Raw genomic sequence first — 9,929 nt, forward strand, 5'->3', positions numbered from 1 at the left:
AAAAATGAGTTACAAAACTGTGTATAGAATGATCTGAATTTTGCTTAATTAGAGAGACGAAAGCAGGAAAATAAGAAAGAAAGGAGGGAGGGAAGGAGCAAAATCATTTTAAAGACATTTACACATTTACGAAAAAAGACTAGAAAGTTTAAAGTTAAAAAAAATCATTATAGTATTTATTGGGCATAAAACTACTAGTAATTTTTTTTTAATTTCTTTTGCTTACTCTATTTTTCAGTTTTTCTATAATGGACAAATATTACTTTAATATTATTAAAAGTGTTATTTTATCTGACATTAACTAATCTCTTAGACAATGTCTAAAAACCTTCTATTGTTGGTTTCTTAACATATACATGGGGTGGTGGTTTGTTTTCCAACTTAGCTAGTTATGCTTTTGCTAATAAACGAGGCAACAAACGGAACAGATTAAGTGCACCAAGAATTCAAAAATATTATCTTAGAATCTTGTTTTCCATCCTCTACGATTATTTGTAAGTTCCAGTTGAAGTGATCATACTTCTGTTACTAGTCATGGCCCTGCAATCACTCAAAAAACATTTCTGTGTGTATCTACACAGAGAAACTGACCAGGAAAGACAGTTTCTCCTGGGTTTACTCAGAGTGGGTAAGTTCCATCCTGTAAACCAGCTTGCGCTGCTAGTCAGAGGTTGCTGGAGCACCTGCCAAGAAATGCTCTGATACCATGTATCAGATCAGCTCAGGGGCAAGAGTACTATGCCCATCAGTAGGATCTCCCATGGCTGTAGGAAGGAAAAATGCGGACAGGTGCGCTGGAGACTGACCATTCCTGGTTGACGTTCATGGTCCCGGAAAGAAAGAAAGAAAAGCAGAAAAGGAGCAAAAAAAAAAAAAAAAAATCTGACTAACTTATGTAGAAAAGAATCCACCTTTGCCTAGGAGAGAGCCAGCCTTTGCGCTGTCCCCCTCTACCCCTAATGCTGCTGGGTTTCCCAATCGCTTTTCCTGTACACTGCAGTTCTTCACAGGAAGCTGGGAGACAGGCCCGGCTAAAGTACTTGCCCTGCCCGCCCCTTTTCTCCCATGTCCTCATCCAAAGGGAATATCTGCAGAGGCAACGACTGTACCAGGACCTGAATTTACTGCATGTCCGTAGCATCCTTTGTACCTTTGACAATACGAAACCTTGGTTTTTTTTTCCATTCAGGAAAGTCAAGGTCAAGGTTACGTACTCCATTTTGACAAAACAAAATAAACTTGAAAATGCTGGAGATATGTGATCTGCTAGTTCCCACCTCTACAGCCACAAACGTTTACAAATCCTTCTAATGTTTTGTCAGGGTCTGGACTCAGTACTTTGCAGTCATGCAGAGCTACCCATAACGGTTATTTATGTGCTTGGTAAGTTTACTTCTCCCATTCTGCTAAGGTCATTTATTTCCATGGAAGGGTGATACATACAATATTGGTTTTCATGAGGTGCTGCATTGACATTTTTGAACTACAGGAGTGATGGAGGCTGAGGGAGGCAGACCCAGTTCAAGGGTGTCCAGCTCAGGAATGGATCAGAGCTGAAGAGGCTGAACTTTCTTTTACTCTTTTATCCATGGCATCTCCTGAAGCTGGTGTGTTGTTGTTGTTTTTGTTTTGGCAAATTCTACCTATTGTGTTTTTGTTTTTGCTCTTTTCTTTTTTAAAATCATTTATGCTTCCTAGAGTGGGGTCCCAAAACTGCCTAATTTGGAAAGGAATTCCCCTCACCTTTGTGTTTGGCTCATCTCACCCCTCAAACACTGTGTCCTGAGTGAGGACAATTAGCTAAGGAAGGCCCATGCATGAACTAACTCAATGACTCAAAGAATTCTTCGGGAAAAGTGAAAAAGCCACAAAGCTCAGAAGAATTTAGAGGGGCACAAAACCTCTCTTCAATTTAATACACATCTAATAAGATGGATTCACCCTTAGCCAGCTTCTTTAAAAACTAGGGTGCCTGAGGAAAACAGAGAATTTTCTTTCATAGAGTAAATAAATAGTGTAGGTTAATGTTTGATGGGTTGTGTGAAATCCCGAGAAGTCTCGGGCATTAAACAGTACAGTGGACTAAATGACACCAATTACCATTATATTACCGTGAGAGAATGATTAAAGTGTAAACCATCACAATGAATTTGAGTGATCTACACAACTCAATCAGCAAAGCAACCACACCATGAGAAGCTTTTGAAGCTCACAGAGAAGCCCCCCAGCACGTCATGTCGCAAAAGATATGTTACAAATTCAACCTGCTCCAGGAGCTCAGGTACTCTCAAGCACATAAGTATATATCAGTCCCTTAAAATTAGTGTTATGGTATCCTAATAACTTACATTGGAATAGCTCTTGGCAGACACTCAATGTAGAAGTTTTCATTAAAAAGTTGACGTACATTATTGCAGAGCATTTCTCCTCCAATGACAATTCATCATAAGGAGAGAAAACTCATAACAGAGAAATATCATTATTGTTAATAAGCATTTATTGTGTCCCCACAGCATGCAACTTGCTGAAGAGCATATAGATAGAGAGGGAGACTCTACACCGACTAAATTAAAACCTAAATAAAGGAATATTAACAAAAATTATGCCCGAGGCTCATTGTGTGGGTATCTGGAGCACAAGCAGGTTATGAAGAATCAGGCTTTCTGGTGGGTGAAGGGAGAATGAACATGAACGTGCACCTTCAGGTGATAATGACAGCGAACGGGAAAGTGGACCATCCATGCTCACTCTGTTCGCGTCCTAGTCCTGCGGGGACAGAATTAGAAAGGCAACTGCATACAGAATGTTTTTCCATGTAGGCTGTTATTTCTAGGATGGTCTCTGTCGGCCAAACTGCCCTAGTGGCATTTCATATAGAAACTTTAAGTGCCTGCTCAGTAGAGAGTCCCGACATCACGTAGGTAAACAGAAACACCGTGTTCTTTCCATCTTACTTTAATTCCCTCAAACACAACCCGAAGAACCAGCTATCACTCTGCCCAATTCCTTTGACCTACTTTGACCGAATAAAACAACACTCATATTTGAAGTGTTTTTTTTTTTTTTTCTGACTAGGCAAATCCTCTTCAAAGGAGATATTCGTCTGCACTGCAGTCTTTCCATATTTTCATGCTATAACCTGTGGTTAGTCTTGTAAATTAAGGATGATTTAGTGTAGGTGGACATACACTCTGGGACACTTTTCCCATTCTGCCTAAATTTTCCCTCCACTGTTCTAATGTTCGTCCTCAGCTGTCTCAGGCGGTTCCTGACAAGGGAGAATGGCTTGGTGCAGAGAAGATGGATTTTGAAGGCCAGTGGCTTTGGAAGATAAATTATATGAGTCAACCTCTGCTATTTACCAGCTGTGTGGCCTCGGGCAAGTTACTTTACCTCTCTGGATTTGGTTCACCTACATGTAAAATAAAACACAGTAATTCCTCTCTCAGTGGTGGTTACAAGGATTACACGAGCTCATACATGTCAAGCTTTGGACATGCAATTAATGGACAATGCCAATCACCAATATCTTGCTTCTGTGATAATCCCGGGGCCCAGTACCTGGTTGCCTTACACTCATGTGGCTCCATCACAATCAGTTACTGAGGTGGTCTTCTTTTGTTTCTCCCTCTCTCTCTCTCTGTTCTTTTTTTTTTTTTTTTTTTTTTTTGGTCGTTAAATTAAGAATGCAACAGCTTGAAGTATACGAAGTATATGTGCACAAAATATGAACATCTCTTCATGTTTCCATTTCGAAATGCTGGTGTGTTGGTTTAACTGTATATTAGAACAAATGAATGCTTAAGTGGACTGAGAATTAGTGACTATAACATCTTTTTTGTTAACAGAACGTAATTTGGATACTGACACTAGGCTGAAAAAAAATAGTATCATCTAATATTACAAAGAAAAGAATGCTTTCGATGTTACGTACATGACCAATGGGGGTGGAGAAGGACAGGAATGATTTTTAACTGTGTTTGCCAAGCTTTAGTGTACATGGGAATCACCCCGGTGTTCCCAGGGGTCCTGACCAGCAACCTGCATTTTGACAAGCTTATCGCATGATCCTGATGTTGGAGAACCTCATGAGGATAAACACTAACTCACACTCCACGATTAGAAAAAGAGAGCAGCAAAATAACCCAGCTGTCAAAAAATATGTCCCGTCTCCTCCTCATGTACCTCCTTCTTCCTTCTCAGCTTCCTCCCCTTTCTGTCTGTCTGTTTCTGTCTCTGTCCGTCTGTCTGTCTGTCTCTCTCAGCATGGCTCGGCCACGAGCCTGGAGAAGAAACGGACATGTCCGCTGTTCCCCTCATGTAAACGGTGGAGGCGGGAAGAGAGCTGAGGAAGGGCTGCTGAGCAGCGCTTGCCTAATGAGAAAACTTATGGCAATCCAAAGATGCCTTTCCTGGGACAGGTTGAAATCTGCAGCAGCAGAAAAGCTGCAAAAGTTAACTATTTGGTGAAACTCCTAAAATTCCTAGAGTTGCAGTCAAGTGTGGAAAGGAAGCATGCAAGAGGAGGAGAATGTAAATAAAGCCTCATCCGACCTAAGGCAGCAGCAGCAGCAGCAAGACTGGATTAAGCAGTGTTTAAGAAGAGTTAACTAGCAAAGAGGTGGTGCCTGAAGCGATGTGAGCATTTATATATCTCCGGAATGGTGCTTTTCACTTTTGAAAGCGATGCGGATCAGGATAAGCGGTGTTACAATGCAGTGACAAATCAACCCTGAAATTCTAGTGGCTTAAAACAGCAAAGAATTATTTCTGACTCATGCTGAATATTTAGGGTTGGCTGAATGCTCATCTCTGAGTTAACCTTGTCGGCCTCACCCAGGGGCCCAAGCTTACAGAGCAGCCACTTCCCGAAACATTACCGGTGACCATTCGTCTCAGTCTGCTGGGGCTGCTGTAACGAGATACCATAAACTGGGTGGCTCGAACAACACATTTTTATTTCTCACAGTTCTGGAGGCCGGGGAGCTCAGGTTGAAGGTGCTGACAGATCCGGTGTCTAATGGGAGCCCTCTTCCTGCTTCACAGATCCTTGTCTTTTTGCTGTGCCCTCGCACAGCCTAGAGTAGGGAGATGCACGCTCCCTCTCATCAATTCTTGTGAGAGCATTAATCCCAACATGAGGGCTCCACCTTCACGATCCAATTATTTCCCATACGCTCCTTCTCCAAGGAGTATCTCATGGAGAATTAGGGATTCAACATATGACTTTTGGGAGGATCCAAACATGCAGGCCATAACACCAAGGCATAGGGAAAAGGCAGCTGCAGCGTGGTCTGGAGGGTTTGCACTGGGGAGAAACGCTCCAGAATAGAACGACATACCCATCAGTCAGAATTAGTCTTATGGCTCTACCCAACCATCAAAAAGCCAGGAAGTACAACGCCACCACATACCTGGAAGCACGGGGAACAAGAATATTTGGTAAACAGCACTAATGAGGCTACACTTTATTCCACAATATGAGAGGTGCGACTGGGGGTGCTCTGATTAAAGCTGAGGGGTGAGGATGGAGTTCGACGTCCCGGGTCCCCTCCTAGTGGCCCTCGTCACATCTCTGAGGACCCAGGACTCCTGGGGACAGTTTGACAACCAGTGTTCTGAAACATGCACTGTACTGTATGGCTTATTTAAGCACTGTTCTCTATTTATTGATGATTAACTATTTTAATAAGTGATTTTATTTTAATGGAAAAAGTATAATTAAATGGAAAAGTACTGCTCAGTGGCAAGCCTTACTGTTTGAACAGTGTGGCTGTAAGCAAAGCGTTATTTTCTTACATATCATAAATGCAGACAAAATGCTTATGAAAAAACAAACATCCCTAAGAATAGCCTCTGGACTTTACGTCCAGCCCAATCGAATGAAGCAAACACAAAAGCTGGTATTAAAAAGTGTACCCATGCTACAACACAGGGGAACCTTGAGGACATTCTACTGAGCAAAATCAACCAGACACAAAAGACTAATCCTCTATGATTCCGCTATCTAGAGTAGTCAGATTCATGGAGACAGAAGACAAAATGGTTACCAGGAGCCGAGGGAGAAGGGAATGGAGAGTTGTTCAGTGGGTACAAAGTTTCATGAGGTGAAAAAGTTCTAGAGACTGGTTGTACAGCGATGTGTATATAGTTAACACTGCTGAACTATGCACTTAAAATGCTTAAGATGCTAAATGGTATGATATGGGTATTTTACCACAATTAAAAAAAAAAACACAAGTCTACTAATAGTTCCAAACTCATTCTTAAAAAATATAAATCTTTTGTTATACCTGTTCACTAGCTAATGTTAAAAACACTTTTCTTTCTCTTCTACATCCCCTTTAAAATTAAATTTAAAACTTAACCTCTTGACTGTAACAATGAGAAATCTGCTAAACGTCCAGTCTGTATTTGCTGGAATCTTCACCCTGCATTTAAGTGAAAATAAAGCGTTGAAGTTGTCATCCGCAGCTCCGCCCGGCTGAGGGGCAGCTTACACGTGACTGTCCCCGTGCAACAGTGCAGCGGGCTGGTGCCCGGGGTCTTCAGGGACTGTGTGCCTTTGAGCTTTCCCGACCCACCACGGAGGGAGATGCTGCCATTTCCAGTTCTGCCCGATGATAGTCCGGCATCTCGGGAATTTGCTGAACTTGCTCGTGCGGGGGCTGGGACGCTCTGAGAGGCCTCTGCCTGTGGACGCCCGAGTGGGCTGCGGGGCCGGTGCAGTGTGACCGCCACAGGGACATTTCGCGGGGCGCCGACAGAACGCCCGTCATTGTTACGGGTCCGAGCACGTTTTGGGCGAAGCATGCGGGCCTTGGGGTCTGAAGGCCCAGCTGTGTGATCTCAGGCTAGTCGCTTACCATTACGCTTCGGTTTCCCCAAACACAAAATAGGCATTAACTACGATTTAAGGATATATGAGACTCCCTTCCTTATTCCAAAAATGCGTGTTGAGTACCTTACTACGTGGCAGGCGCCGTGCTAGGTGCTGGGAATATGCTAGTTAACAAAACAGACAAAAATCCCTATCCTCGTGGAACTTAAAATTCTCTGTTGGGAGTGACTGATGATAAACAAATAAACAAGTATTTGGCATGTTAATGCTGGTGGGTGCTATGGAGATAAAGTGTGTGTGTGTGTGTGTGTGTGTGTGTGTGTGTGTGTGTGAGATCTTAAATAGGGTAGCAGGAGAAGCCCTCATTGGAAAAGTAGTACTTGAATAAAGGCTTGAAGGAGGCCAAGGAACAAGCTACTTGGCTACGTGGCAGAGAAAACACCAAGTGCAAAGGCCCTGAGACCGGCGTGGCCGAAGCAGAGCAAGGAGGGACGAGGCGTAGGCCACGTGGTCAGGGCAGAGGCACAGGGCGTGGGGGCAGGACGCTCAGGGTATTATTACAGGCCACTGTAGAGACTTTGACTTCAACTCTGAGTTAGAAGAGAGGATGCTGGGCCTGTGGGGATAAAGGGGTCTAGCTCACATTTTAACAGGATCTCTCGGGCAGCTCAGTTGAGAGTAGACAGAAGAGGGCAAAGATGGCAGAAAGGAGACCTGTTAAGGAGCTTTTGCGATGGTCCAGGTGAGAGATGATGGCGACTTAGAGCATGGTGGTAGCTGCTGAGGCGGCGAGATTTAATTTAGATAATACCTAAGTTTACCGCTGTTTCTAGCACATGGTAAGAGCTCAATGGCTGGTGATGGGGTTATTATTATTAACAAAGTACTCGAGGAAAAGAGTGAAATAAGAGGCAAAAAGGGTAACATTCTGTGTGCCAGACATTATCTGGGTAAGAAGACAGAGCCAGAAACCTGGGATAATGACAGCCCGTACATCACGGGTAATCAGAGAGGCACTATTTTGGGATGAGGAAAAAAAGATTGTTCTAAGCTTCAAAGGCACCATGCGGGTGCTCCAGTGAGGGATCTGTCCCCATGCCAAAGCCTCCAGAGAAGCAGAGAATTAAGAAAAGTCAAGGTCAGCCGGATTCAGGGACACAGAGAGCGACGGCATCTAGTTTGTGCATTTCTATGTACCTAGAGATATAAAGCAGAAACCTCCCTGGGGAGTTAGGAACTACAGAAGCATCTAATATCATATTTCAACATTTTAATCTCTCTAAATTAATATAAAAGGAGCAAATGTAAAGTGAGTTTGCCCTTTTAGAAACCTTACGGCCTTTCTCTTTGGGGTGCATGATACCGGGCCTTCTTGCCATGGCTGTGCTGGGAGGGGAGCTCCACTGGAGAAAGTAAATCTCCCAGGCTAACATTTCCTCGAGGCATCTGAGACCGCCCCTCGGTCACCGACTGGGGCACGCCCTGAAGGGACACACGCATCTGGAGTAGGAGTAGAGGACAGTCGTCAGGGGCTCCCCGTGTGCTCTAGGAGAGGCTCCTGGAGCAAAATGCGCAGGCGCCAAAACGGGTGGACCCAGGGACGGGGCGCCGCCGACGGCCCCTGTCGCAATGCCCCTCCTCTGGAAAGAACATTTATTGCAAAGTTGTAAGAAACGGCTGACGTGCGACGATGCCCCCATGTCGCGTCAGTGCCCGCGTTGGCAGAGAAGGGCCCCCGAACGGCACTGTCGGGCAGCTCTGCCCGCGGCGATGAAAATGGTCTGCATCTTGGCCGCCCGAGGTGGCTGCCGAGTGTCTGATATGTGGCTAGTGAAACTGAGGCATTCGATTTTTAACTTTATTTCCTTTGAATTAACTAAAATTTAAATTTAAAGAAGCACGCGTGGCCGGCGATCTCTGTATTTGGCTGACGCTGCTCTGGAAAGTTTACTCAGTTTAATTCCACGCCCCCTCCTCTCGCCTCGGTGAAGCACAGCCGCGCGCGTGCCTGGGTTTGGGGTCTTAGTTTTAGTAGTTCAGGGAGCATGGCACTGGGGTGCCACATGGTACCACAGAGACTGCAACTGACCTGGAGGAGCAGGTACAGCAAACAACAGCCCTGAGCCCAAGACACGCCTCAACATCTCTCCGAGCCTTAGTTTCTTCACTATCTTACTCTCGAGAAGCTGTGAAAATCAAACTACTTTAAAAATTACAGATTTTCTCCCCCCGAAAGGGATTGTACTGTTTCTTTAACTTTTCCCAGGGCCCCTGGGTTTCTAAACAAACGGGAAACTCTTTAATGGTAAAGACATAGAGACTACTCGGTATTCTTCACTGGCTTCTAAATTCATCCATCCGATAGCACGAATTAAAAATGAGTAGCCTTTTTTGGCCACATTCCCTGTATTTACACCGTGAAGCCTCAAGGCCAGCCCTAAGCCTGGGTGGCAGGGGCACTAACAGTGCCAGGCTCCAAAAATAGCAACCGTAGCAGCCAAGAGAAGGACTCGACGAGGAGTGTGGGGGTGCCGCGCACACGACTTACCTCCCCAGTTAAGATCGCAGGGACAGGGAGTGACAGCTGCACATCGGTTACATTACCTTTCAATGAGAAGGTCAATGGTCAGTATAAGAATCTATGTTGAGTAGAGAATCGCTAATAGTACCGAAAAGCGGCTCATGCAGACACCAGCCAGAGCAAATACACAACTGTGGGTTTCTTCGTAAACAAGGCTGGGCGCGTAAGCAGAAACCGTATGGACGATGTGCCCGTTACGGGGCAGATGCAGAAAGGTGCTTCCGGTGACGTGTCATTTCTCATTTGATCCTTTCAACAACCCTACGAGGTAGCAATTATTATCCCGAGAGAAGTTGAGTAACAAGCCCAAGGTGACACAGGTGATAAGTGACAGAATTGAAATTTTAATCCAGGCTGCCTCTACCCCAGAGCCCAGGTGCTTGGCACTCAACACCAGAAGGTGGCTTAGAATAACGTTAAGAAGTTTTTATTTTTTAAAGTTAAGATTGGTATCCTACTTACTTCCAAAAGACTTGAGGCAGCTTAAAGATTAAAATACGGTGCTAG

General features: G+C 44.5%; 1 long non-coding RNA gene across 1 annotated transcript; it reads right to left on the reverse strand.

Moving 5' to 3' along the window:
* Positions 1–2,624: 2,624 nt before the first annotated feature.
* On the reverse strand, positions 2,625–4,227 carry LOC118612510. The gene is made up of 2 exons (XR_004955041.1): positions 4,186–4,227; positions 2,625–2,766 (listed from the first exon to the last, which is right to left on the reverse strand). It is a non-coding gene; the product is annotated as an uncharacterized LOC118612510 (long non-coding RNA).
* Positions 4,228–9,929: the final 5,702 nt, after the last annotated feature.

The sequence above is a fragment of the Rousettus aegyptiacus genome, unplaced genomic scaffold (genome assembly GCF_014176215.1).
Source record: "Rousettus aegyptiacus isolate mRouAeg1 unplaced genomic scaffold, mRouAeg1.p scaffold_m13_p_16, whole genome shotgun sequence".
In the NCBI taxonomy this organism is placed as follows: Eukaryota; Metazoa; Chordata; class Mammalia; order Chiroptera; family Pteropodidae; genus Rousettus; species Rousettus aegyptiacus.